This window comes from Henckelia pumila, chromosome 4 (assembly GCF_033568475.1).
Source record: "Henckelia pumila isolate YLH828 chromosome 4, ASM3356847v2, whole genome shotgun sequence".
NCBI classification, from domain to species: Eukaryota; Viridiplantae; Streptophyta; class Magnoliopsida; order Lamiales; family Gesneriaceae; genus Henckelia; species Henckelia pumila.
Genome location: NC_133123.1, coordinates 151,969,983 through 151,982,551, shown reverse-complemented (window position 1 = coordinate 151,982,551; position 12,569 = coordinate 151,969,983). Strand labels below are relative to the sequence as shown.

The window sequence follows — 12,569 nt, the reverse complement described above, 5'->3', positions numbered from 1 at the left end:
AATGATAGATTTAATTTCCGAGCTGAAAATATTTAATTTGAGAATATGCGGATTTTGAGAATTAAATTCCGAGAATTCTTAAATTAAAAGAATAAATATTCGATTTGAATATTTATGGAATTGAAGATTTAATTCCATGTTTCGGAAATTAAAGAATATGAATTTGGAAGATATAACTCGATCAGGGACTGATTTGCACATACTGACATTTGAAGGGCTAAAGTGCAAAATGGCGGATTATTTAATTAATTCGAATTTATTTAATTATAATCCGAGTATATTTAATTTGGGAATATTTAGTGTTTTGATTTAAATTCTAATATTCTTAAATTATTTTGGATTGAAATTGAATTAAAATGAAGGCCGAGGACTGAATTGCAATTACTGAAGACTTGAGGGAATAAATTGCAATTTATGCAATATCTATCCAATTTAATCAGAATGAAACGTGTTTGAAGCAAACAGGTTTCAGAATTTAAGAACAGAGGTCGAAACCTCTTCCTTTTGCTTTTGAATTCGATGATTTTCAAAATGCCGTAACTTTTGCGTCGTTCGTCCGATTTCAATTCCGAAAGATGTTTTGGAATCCTTGCGATGAGTACTTCGACTTTATGTAAGTTTCTGAGTACTTTAAGTATGTTTTGTAGAACGAAATTGGCAGAGATCAGTACATGAGCATATGATCTTGTTCTTGACGTGTTGTCTTGTTTATATTCGAAACCGGATTGAAGATTTAGTTTTGAATGAATCGTATGGATTCTCCAGCATGTATTCTCGAAATTTTAGCTGCTGGTATGTGGTTATTTGTCTGGTTTATGATCACATATGTTGAGATGAGATTGAATTCGAATACGATATTTCGTCGGTTACCGATTTTCAGTCGTTATGCCGTCGATTGATGTGTTGAGACAAGTTTGATAGATGATTGTCGAGATAAGATGTTATTTGATATGTTTAGCTACTGTTTTGAAGATTCAAACGATGTAGTATTGATTTGAAAAGCTGTATGAATTGAATTGAAATTAGAAATGAATTCGATACCGTAACGATTCTCGATTGTCAATCGCTACGATGATTGGTTATGTTTTGAAACCATATGGATAGTCTACGATTGAGCTAATGAACTTGGGATTGTATACTGATTTTGTTAGATGCAATCTGTATATTTCAGACATGCTACGAGCTCAAGCAACTCAAGAAGTCGAATAGTGAACCGAGGAAGTTCGCTTGAAATTTGAAATGGTTTGATTGAAGATGTGCTGATGATTTCGACTCGATTCTGAAAGGATTGAATTGAACGAAGATGGATGTACATGTTTGAGGTTGAAGAATTCAGAACGGACAATATACGAAGGTAAAAGTGGACTACTATTTGATTGGGAATACAACTCGAGATGGTTTGTATCGAGTTCCCTTAAATCACATACTTGTTTGCTTAATTGCTCTTATGTGCTTTCATTTGAGTTGTTGAATAAGTTTTTGATGTTATGAATGCTTTGATAATGATATATGTTGCATTCATCTTGAAGACTTATTCCTTGATTTTGAAATGAACGGAAACGTTCGAATAGACGATTTGAAGGATTGTATATGTATGGCCTGGGTGGTTGATTTAGCCTAGCGTCTGATTTGCATATATGATTGTTTCAAAGTCTAGAGAAGAAAGATAAGTAACCCCACCTCGAGCGGGAGAGTCGGTGGATTAGTTATGATATCTACTTCTCGGGATCCCAACCGACGAATGATGAAATGAACCTTGTTTTGAAAACATGCATTGTATTTACTGTTATATCATGATCTTGATATATGTTTGATATGCATGTTTAGTTGCTTTTATTGGGAAATATATTTCTCACCGGAGTTATCCGGCTATTGTTTTGTTGTATGTGTCATTGCAATAGGGGGATTGGAACAGGGCAAAAGCAATCATGAAGAACAAGGATTGAAGAGATATAGTGTGAGGATCCGAGTTAGGAGTTGTTTGAACTGTCATGAAGTTTATTGAGTCGTAAACATGATCATTTTAGAAGTTACTTGTATCAAGACTTGTTAAGGATGATCTAAAAGTCTTGTTATTATATTTGAAATTTGAGTAATGTTTCAAATATTTGACTCCAACATGTTGTATCTTGAACTAGTTTTTATATGACAAGATTATTGCATGTTTATGAGATTTTAATTATGTTGTAAAGCCTTGGAATGGTTTATTCCTAACAATTGTAGCATGTTAGAATGCATGTTAGATGTTATGATTGATTAAACCATGTCTAGATTTTTGTAGGAGATGATCTTGAATCAATTGTAGGCTTGATTTCATTTTTGACAGCAGCTGAGCCAACATTTTTTTTCTGGTGCCGTGGCCGGCGCACGGGCGAGCTACTGCTCGCGCGCGCGCGAGCCAGCCCATGGAGCCTCGGGCTCGTTGAACTGCACGCGCGCGAGGGGTGATGCCCGCGCGTGCGCAGGGCAATCCATTTGAAATTTTTTTTTTTTTTTTTATTCTTTTGTTTAGACTTTGATTATTGTCTAGCATTGTTGATTAATTGTTTAGACTTTGATTATTGTCTAACAGGGTTGATTAATGAGAGATTAGAACTCGGGTCATCACAACAGGTGGTATCAGAGCGTAAGTTCTTGGATTGAGATAGAAGCTGAGCGGGGTAGATTGAGTCACATGCATGAATTGTATTGCATGATTATGCATTACTTGATTTGATAATTCGATGATTTGATAAATTGCATGTGAGCATGATCTATATTTGAAATTCAATTGCCTGATTTACTGATTTGTAAATTTTTGAAATTTTTACCGTTTTGTTATAAGATTTTTACCGGGTGATGTAAGCACCCATAATTGAATAGAACAGTGTTCTTTGGGTGACGTAAGCACCCCAGACTGACAGAATCATATGGCCAGACTGAATAGAATGTTATGGTCAGATTGAACAGAACAGAACGGTATTACTCAGCTGAATGAAGTTATCTCTGATGGAACAGAACAAAATATCAGCAAATGAATAGATAATGTTGTAGGTAATAGTTGGTTTGAAGAACTTGATTAGTTGTTCAAATATCGGAAAGATTCAGATGAATATCGGATCAGATTGATTGAATACCAACTTCGAAACCTAGCAACCAGCTGGTGGATTTTGATGAAGAAAAGATAAGAGGCAGAGGTATGTTGATTGTTGGTAAGTGCTTAGAACAGAATTATGTTTATAGTTCTTTGCCACAACAGATAGAAATGATGAGAAAGAAAAATATACCCTGTAGAAGTTGAATCTTTTGAATTTGAGGAATGTCTTATTAGAATGTTCAAGTCTATTACAATTCTTTGAATTGTAGATGATGAAAAGCTCAAAATTGAGTGAATTATTTAATGGCTTGAATCCGCAGATTATGTCTGATAAATGTTGACGACTGAAACATTTTGTTTAAAGACATAGACCTGTCTAGAAAAATAGAAGTTGAATGATGAGTTAGGAGAATGAAATTGTAGATATATAAGAGTATGTGAGATATTCACAACTTTATTTACAATTTTTATTCCAGAACAGATATGAAGCGAATGATATGAAAATAAATCTCTAACTCTAGCGAGTCAAGATGGATTAGTCTGATTCTGAATGCAGAGTATAGTAGAAATTATTAAACTTTTTGTGGAGGAAGATATCTGAACAAACAGTGTAAGGACAAGTCAGACAGATGTGCTAAAAGTTATTCAATGAATAAAGAGCAAAAGTATACAGAGGATTAGAATAACATTGCACCTGAGAATGAGATTTACAGGTAACCTGTTTATGTTGTAGGTGCAATAGATATATGATAGCGGAAAGCTTATTATATGATTACCTCTGTATCAAAAAAAAGATTTTGTGAATTGAACTGAAGAATAGAACTATTGCTTCGATGAACTGAAACTGAACATGATATTGTTCATGTGAGAATTTACCTAAGTACTGATTAGTGATAGTTGCAGATTATTGAATCATTGGATTTTGTGATTTAACCAATCAGTATGATGATCAGAAGCGATAAAATTAGATCAACAGGAACATGATATGCATATGAATATGATGATATGATATAGAATCTCGAATTAAGATTCTATGATTTCGGTTTGCTATATGATGTTTGATTACAGAAATATTCCGAAATCAGTATATTCGATGCACGAAATATGTTCAAGATCTAAATCAGCATTGATAGGTATGCCAATGAATAGAGATTACAGATATATTTCAGTAAGATTTTTGACTTTAGTTTAAATTGTGAACTGGAATTCAATATTGAAGTGATGAATTTATGAATTACCGACTTGATGAGATTATGAATTGGATATTAATCTTGAGGTTTAGAAGATAGATGATGATATAACAATCGGTTACAGGTGAGTCTTTTCTTTGATTATGCTGAATCGATTACATCAACTAGAGATATAATTCTTGAATGATTTAATATTGATTGGCTCTCATGGCACATTGCTTTCGTTTAAAGCCTGTGTTGATTTACTCATTCTGAGTAATGTGATGCAAGTGAGTTGTTTTCACTTTACAGAGTTTGTTATCCAGAAGATTTGATTTTGGATGACCTTGATTGAGGGATTTTCTCAATCTTGATTTATTTCTTTTGATTTTGAGAATTATTGATCCTTTGATGATATTTCGGCGTATTTAAGATTGTGACTCGTAACTGATAGAAGAATTTGAATATGATCCCTGATTTTTGGGTTAGATGATATGATTTGTCGGTATTTGGAGATATGAATAAGGAATGAAATAGGCATCCGATGAATTGATTTCAGATTTCTGTGTATTCTGATTTGAATATTCAGATGAATATAACACCAAGCAGACTGATTATTTTTCGATTGGAAGTAAGGCAGACTTGTTCAGAAGATAAAAGCAACACAGAAAGTAAACTGAAATGATTAGAATTCAGTACAGAATGCCAGATTGAGATATGAATTGAAGCCTCAGATCCGAATGAATGAATTATATTATGATTGGTTAGTTGATTGTGCTTGATATTTCCAAAAAGAGATATCCGAATTTGAAGAATTGCACAACTATGAATTCGATATTCATTTGATAATTGTTTTATCTTTTGATAAAGCAAATAGAAGTAACAGAATTAGTACGTTTGTGAAGTTAAATGTACAGAAAATTTCTGATGAAATTGAAAATCGTTGATCAGATGAATTCAGTATTAGTTTGGAGACTCCAAACATTGAACCAAGATTATAATTTGAAAGAATATTTTGCCACAACTACCGTGATGAAACAGTATAGATGAGGTAAACAGGTGGTAGTTATGAATTGATTCATGAACATTACTGTATACGATGATCTGTCTGTATGAACAAGTCACTGAATTATGATTAAATTCGTTGCAAGATGAACAGTAAGCCAGGAAATAATGTTTTAGATTGAAACATTGGGTTTCTATTAATTTTAATACAGAAGATCCGAAGACATTGAGTACTTTTTGAGGAAAAGGTACAATATATTATCCTTGAATGGGAAGAATAGTCAGAGATGATGAATCGAATTTGTGAGAATGAATTTTTATCTGATATGATACCGATTATCAACAGTTCTGAATACTTTGAAATCTGTGACTACAACATATTATACTCTGATTAATTGATAGTCCGAATAGACTAATCAGAATTTGGCGGAATACTCTGTATGAGATGTGACGAACAGCTATCCATTTAGATCCGGGAAAAAGATAGAGATATGATGAAAGTACAGGAATGATTAAAATCTATTGTCCGAATTAAGACTTTAGATTTATTTGACAGAATGTGGCATCAATTGATTGACTGATGTTCTGAGAGTTGAATTCGATTGATGGATTATCTGAGTCGATTTTTCAAATATTGAGGATATTCTCAGAACTTTAATACCTGATTCGGTATTATTTGATTTGATATGTTGCCACTTAAGGATTATAATTCCTGTAATAGCTATTGAGCCAATTTTGAGATAATGATATGATAATATGATGAAAAGAACTCCGATTTCTTGTGTTGAAATGATATTACCGAGGTATATGACCTCAGATCAGACATGATTTGTCGATATCCGATCGGAGTTGATTCGAAATACACAACGAATTTGACGATGAATTTGTATGAAATGAAAACAGAAAAGAAGAACCAGAATTAGTAATTGAATGATAGATATAACTTTGGAAGCTGAAACGGATTAGTTAAGCGACAAAGTTATTCTTGAAACATCATTCAATTCAGAATAGAGAAAAAGCAGAATTTCATTTACAGATTCAGAATATGATGTTGAATATTGAACTTCATTGAATAAGATGTCAGATGGAATTGACAATGGGAAAGATTTATTCTTTTCAGTTTGATACAATGAATCTGAATTGTTTCACGTATCTACAGTAAGGAAATATTGATAGCTTCCTTCTGTGTACTTGAATCAGACAAGAGGAATACTGAGAGAATTATATTCAGTACTTAGAGTACAACTGAACAGATTCGAGTTGAATGATTGAAGTGAAAATAACTTCAGATAATCATTCAGTCTATCAGACTTGATATTTGGCTTGACTACGATTTCGAGGACGAAATCATTTCTTAGAGGGGAGGAATTGTAAGGCCCGAAAATATTAAATTATTAATTATGGAATTTGAGAATTAAATTCCATATTATGGGCTAATATTGATTTGAGAAGTTTTGAAAATGATAGATTTAATTTCCGAGCTGAAAATATTTAATTTGAGAATATGCGGATTTTGAGAATTAAATTCCGAGAATTCTTAAATTAAAAGAATAAATATTCGATTTGAATATTTATGGAATTGAAGATTTAATTCCATGTTTCGGAAATTAAAGAATATGAATTTGGAAGATATAACTCGATCAGGGACTGATTTGCACATACTGACATTTGAAGGGCTAAAGTGCAAAATGGCGGATTATTTAATTAATTCGAATTTATTTAATTTTAATCCGAGTATATTTAATTTGGGAATATTTAGAGTTTTGATTTAAATTCTAATATTCTTAAATTATTTTGGATTGAAATTGAATTAAAATGAAGGCCGAGGACTGAATTGAAATTACTGAAGACTTGAGGGACTAAATTGCAATTTATGCAATATTTATCCAATTTAATCAGAATGAAACGTGTTTGAAGCAAACAGGTTTCAGAATTTAAGAACAGAGGTCGAAACCTCTTCCTTTTGCTTTTGAATTCGATGATTTTCAAAATGCCGTAACTGCGTCGTTCGTCCGATTTCAATTCCGAAAGATGTTTTGGAATCCTTGCGATGAGTACTTCGACTTTATGTAAGTTTCTGAGTACTTTAAGTATGTTTTGTAGAACGAAATTGGCAGAGATCAGTACATGAGCATATGATCTTGTTCTTGACGTGTTGTCTTGTTTATATTCGAAACCGGATTGAAGATTTAGTTTTGAATGAATCGTATGGATTCTCCAGCATGTATTCTAGAAATTTTAGCTGCTGGTATGTGGTTATTTGTCTGGTTTATGATCACATATGTTGAGATGAGATTGAATTCGAATACGATATTTCGTCGGTTACCGATTTTCAGTCGTTATGCCGTCGATTGATGTGTTGAGACAAGTTTGATAGATGATTGTCGAGATAAGATGTTATTTGATATGTTTAGCTACTGTTTTGAAGATTCAAACGATGTAGTATTGATTTGAAAAGCTGTATGAATTGAATTGAAATTAGAAATGAATTCGATACCGTAACGATTCTCGATTGTCAATCGCTACGATGATTGGTTATGTTTTGAAACCATATGGATAGTCTACGATTGAGCTAATGAACTTGGGATTGTATACTGATTTTGTTAGATGCAATCTGTATATTTCAGACATGCTACGAGCTCAAGCAACTCAAGAAGTCGAATAGTGAACCGAGGAAGTTCGCTTGAAATTTGAAATGGTTTGATTGAAGATGTGCTGATGATTTCGACTCGATTCTGAAAGGATTGAATTGAACGAAGATGGATGTACATGTTTGAGGTTGAAGAATTCAGAACGGACAATATACGAAGGTAAAAGTGGACTACTATTTGATTGGGAATACAACTCGAGATGGTTTGTATCGAGTTCCCTTAAATCACATACTTGTTTGCTTAATTGCTCTTATGTGCTTTCATTTGAGTTGTTGAATAAGTTTTTGATGTTATGAATGCTTTGATAATGATATATGTTGCATTCATCTTGAAGACTTATTCCTTGATTTTGAAATGAACGGAAACGTTCGAATAGACGATTTGAAGGATTGTATATGTATGGCCTGGGTGGTTGATTTAGCCTAGCGTCTGATTTGCATATATGATTGTTTCAAAGTCTAGAGAAGAAAGATAAGTAACCCCACCTCGAGCGGGAGAGTCGGTGGATTAGTTATGATATCTACTTCTCGGGATCCCAACCGACGAATGATGAAATGAACCTTGTTTTGAAAACATGCATTGTATTTACTGTTATATCATGATCTTAATATATGTTTGATATGCATGTTTAGTTGCTTTTACTGGGAAATATATTTCTCACCGGAGTTATCCGGCTATTGTTTTGTTGTATGTGTCATTGCAATAGGGGGATTGGAACAGGGCAAAAGCAATCATGAAGAACAAGGATTGAAGAGATATAGTGTGAGGATCCGAGTTAGGAGTTGTTTGAACTGTCATGAAGTTTATTGAGTCGTAAACATGATCATTTTAGAAGTTACTTGTATCAAGACTTGTTAAGGATGATCTAAAAGTCTTGTTATTATATTTGAAATTTGAGTAATGTTTCAAATATTTGACTCCAACATGTTGTATCTTGAACTAGTTTTTATATGACAAGATTATTGCATGTTTATGAGATTTTAATTATGTTGTAAAGCCTTGGAATGGTTTATTCCTAACAATTGTAGCATGTTAGAATGCATGTTAGATGTTATGATTGATTAAACCATGTCTAGATTTTTGTAGGAGATGATCTTGAATCAATTGTAGGCTTGATTTCATTTTTGACAGCAGCTGAGCCAACATTTTTTTTCTGGTGCCGTGGCCGGCGCACGGGCGAGCTACTGCTCGCGCGCGCGCGAGCCAGCCCATGGAGCCTCGGACTCGTTGAACTGCGCGCGCGAGGGGTGATGCCCGCGCGTGCGCAGGGCAATCCATTTGAAATTTTTTTTTTTTTTTTTTATTCTTTTGTTTAGACTTTGATTATTGTCTAGCATTGTTGATTAATTGTTTAGACTTTGATTATTGTCTAACAGGGTTGATTAATGAGAGATTAGAACTCGGGTCATCACAACAGGTGGTATCAGAGCGTAAGTTCTTGGATTGAGATAGAAGCTGAGCGGGGTAGATTGAGTCACATGCATGAATTGTATTGCATGATTATGCATTACTTGATTTGATAATTCGATGATTTGATAAATTTCATGTGAGCATGATCTATATTTGAAATTCAATTGCCTGATTTACTGATTTGTAAATTTTTGAAATTTTTACCGTTTTGTTATAAGATTTTTACCGGGTGATGTAAGCACCCATAATTGAATAGAACAGTGTTCTTTGGGTGACGTAAGCACCCCAGACTGACAGAATCATATGGCCAGACTGAATAGAATGTTATGGTCAGATTGAACAGAACAGAACGGTATTACTCAGCTGAATGAAGTTATCTCTGATGGAACAGAACAAAATATCAGCAAATGAATAGATAATGTTGTAGGTAATAGTTGGTTTGAAGAACTTGATTAGTTGTTCAAATATCGGAAAGATTCAGATGAATATCGGATCAGATTGATTGAATACCAACTTCGAAACCTAGCAACCAGCTGGTGGATTTTGATGAAGAAAAGATAAGAGGCAGAGGTATGTTGATTGTTGGTAAGTGCTTAGAACAGAATTATGTTTATAGTTCTTTGCCACAACAGATAGAAATGATGAGAAAGAAAAATATACCCTGTAGAAGTTGAATCTTTTGAATTTGAGGAATGTCTTATTAGAATGTTCAAGTCTATTACAATTCTTTGAATTGTAGATGATGAAAAGCTCAAAATTGAGTGAATTATTTAATGGCTTGAATCCGCAGATTATGTCTGATAAATGTTGACGACTGAAACATTTTGTTTAAAGACATAGACCTGTCTAGAAAAATAGAAGTTGAATGATGAGTTAGGAGAATGAAATTGTAGATATATAAGAGTATGTGAGATATTCACAACTTTATTTACAATTTTTATTCCAGAACAGATATGAAGCGAATGATATGAAAATAAATCTCTAACTCTAGCGAGTCAAGATGGATTAGTCTGATTCTGAATGCAGAGTATAGTAGAAATTATTAAACTTTTTGTGGAGGAAGATATCTGAACAAACAGTGTAAGGACAAGTCAGACAGATGTGCTAAAAGTTATTCAATGAATAAAGAGCAAAAGTATACAGAGGATTAGAATAACATTGCACCTGAGAATGAGATTTACAGGTAACCTGTTTATGTTGTAGGTGCAATAGATATATGATAGCGGAAAGCTTATTATATGATTACCTCTGTATCAAAAAAAAGATTTTGTGAATTGAACTGAAGAATAGAACTATTGCTTCGATGAACTGAAACTGAACATGATATTGTTCATGTGAGAATTTACCTAAGTACTGATTAGTGATAGTTGCAGATTATTGAATCATTGGATTTTGTGATTTAACCAATCAGTATGATGATCAGAAGCGATAAAATTAGATCAACAGGAACATGATATGCATATGAATATGATGATATGATATAGAATCTCGAATTAAGATTCTATGATTTCGGTTTGCTATATGATGTTTGATTACAGAAATATTCCGAAATCAGTATATTCGATGCACGAAATATGTTCAAGATCTAAATCAGCATTGATAGGTATGCCAATGAATAGAGATTACAGATATATTTCAGTAAGATTTTTGACTTTAGTTTAAATTGTGAACTGGAATTCAATATTGAAGTGATGAATTTATGAATTACCGACTTGATGAGATTATGAATTGGATATTAATCTTGAGGTTTAGAAGATAGATGATGATATAACAATCGGTTACAGGTGAGTCTTTTCTTTGATTATGCTGAATCGATTACATCAACTGGAGATATAATTCTTGAATGATTTAATATTGATTGGCTCTCATGGCACATTGCTTTCGTTTAAAGCCTGTGTTGATTTACTCATTCTGAGTAATGTGATGCAAGTGAGTTGTTTTCACTTTACAGAGTTTGTTATCCAGAAGATTTGATTTTGGATGACCTTGATTGAGGGATTTTCTCAATCTTGATTTATTTCTTTTGATTTTGAGAATTATTGATCCTTTGATGATATTTCGGCGTATTTAAGATTGTGACTCGTAACTGATAGAAGAATTTGAATATGATCCCTGATTTTTGGGTTAGATGATATGATTTGTCGGTATTTGGAGATATGAATAAGGAATGAAATAGGCATCCGATGAATTGATTTCAGATTTCTGTGTATTCTGATTTGAATATTCAGATGAATATAACACCAAGCAGACTGATTATTTTTCGATTGGAAGTAAGGCAGACTTGTTCAGAAGATAAAAGCAACACAGAAAGTAAACTGAAATGATTAGAATTCAGTACAGAATGCCAGATTGAGATATGAATTGAAGCCTCAGATCCGAATGAATGAATTATATTATGATTGGTTAGTTGATTGTGCTTGATATTTCCAAAAAGAGATATCCGAATTTGAAGAATTGCACAACTATGAATTCGATATTCATTTGATAATTGTTTTATCTTTTGATAAAGCAAATAGAAGTAACAGAATTAGTACGTTTGTGAAGTTAAATGTACAGAAAATTTCTGATGAAATTGAAAATCGTTGATCAGATGAATTCAGTATTAGTTTGGAGACTCCAAACATTGAACCAAGATTATAATTTGAAAGAATATTTTGCCACAACTACCGTGATGAAACAGTATAGATGAGGTAAACAGGTGGTAGTTATGAATTGATTCATGAACATTACTGTATACGATGATCTGTCTGTATGAACAAGTCACTGAATTATGATTAAATTCGTTGCAAGATGAACAGTAAGCCAGGAAATAATGTTTTAGATTGAAACATTGGGTTTCTATTAATTTTAATACAGAAGATCCGAAGACATTGAGTACTTTTTGAGGAAAAGGTACAATATATTATCCTTGAATGGGAAGAATAGTCAGAGATGATGAATCGAATTTGTGAGAATGAATTTTTATCTGATATGATACCGATTATCAACAGTTCTGAATACTTTGAAATCTGTGACTACAACATATTATACTCTGATTAATTGATAGTCCGAATAGACTAATCAGAATTTGGCGGAATACTCTGTATGAGATGTGACGAACAGCTATCCATTTAGATCCGGGAAAAAGATAGAGATATGATGAAAGTACAGGAATGATTAAAATCTATTGTCCGAATTAAGACTTTAGATTTATTTGACAGAATGTGGCATCAATTGATTGACTGATGTTCTGAGAGTTGAATTCGATTGATGGATTAT

The 12,569-nt window shown here is 32.9% G+C and overlaps 1 long non-coding RNA gene across 1 annotated transcript; it reads left to right on the top strand.

The window, feature by feature from the left end:
- The first annotated feature begins 478 nt into the window (after nucleotides 1-478).
- On the top strand, nucleotides 479-2,046 carry LOC140859965 (uncharacterized). The gene is made up of 3 exons (XR_012143565.1): nucleotides 479-613; nucleotides 1,172-1,354; nucleotides 1,902-2,046. It is a non-coding gene; the product is annotated as an uncharacterized lncRNA (long non-coding RNA).
- The last annotated feature ends 10,523 nt before the right edge of the window (nucleotides 2,047-12,569 follow it).